We start from the raw sequence: 747 nt of genomic DNA on the forward strand, positions 1-747 counted from the left end.
GGTATGTGGTGGGAGGTCTTTGTTTCCCTTAATCACCATGTACACTGGACAGTGCAACTGTCTGCACATTAATTACATATTATTTCCAGAAATCTACAGAACCATCACAAGATCCTCACTGAGAAACCTTCTCTACAAGCCGGCTCTGTTTATTCTTGGCTACCTGTGCCAAATAAATCCGTTTTTTATTACGTAAAGTACAAAGTGTATTTTCTTTTTTTTTTCGTATCCTATAATATTATTCAAAAACTCTGATTGTTACTCTTTTCTTACCCCACTGATAATAAAGTAATACACAAATACCACTACTACTACTACTACTAATAATAATGTACTATGTGGATAAATTCAACTATAGATGATAGATATATAGATTGACAGATAGACAGATAGGCTGATCGATAGATTGATAGATAAAAATAGATACCGTATTTATCTGCCTATAGCGCGCACCGGCGTATAGCGTGCACCCCTAATGTAGACGTGAAATTCCTGTTTTTTTTTTTTATTACTTACTTTTTTGGTGTCTTGCCTGGCGTCCATCGGCGGCCTTGTCTGGTCCGGCGTCCATCTGCGGCCTTCGTGGTGTCCTCCCCGCTTCTCCCGCGATGTCTCTGAGCCGATCCCCATATTCCGGCGCTGTGTTTGAATCCGCCGCCGACATATACCGAGTGCAGTACACTCGGGCACGCTCGGCTCCTCTCGCATTACCGCAAGGGGAGCGGAGCCTGGCCGAGTGTACTGTGC

The sequence above is a fragment of the Rana temporaria genome, chromosome 4 (genome assembly GCF_905171775.1).
Source record: "Rana temporaria chromosome 4, aRanTem1.1, whole genome shotgun sequence".
NCBI classification, from domain to species: Eukaryota; Metazoa; Chordata; class Amphibia; order Anura; family Ranidae; genus Rana; species Rana temporaria.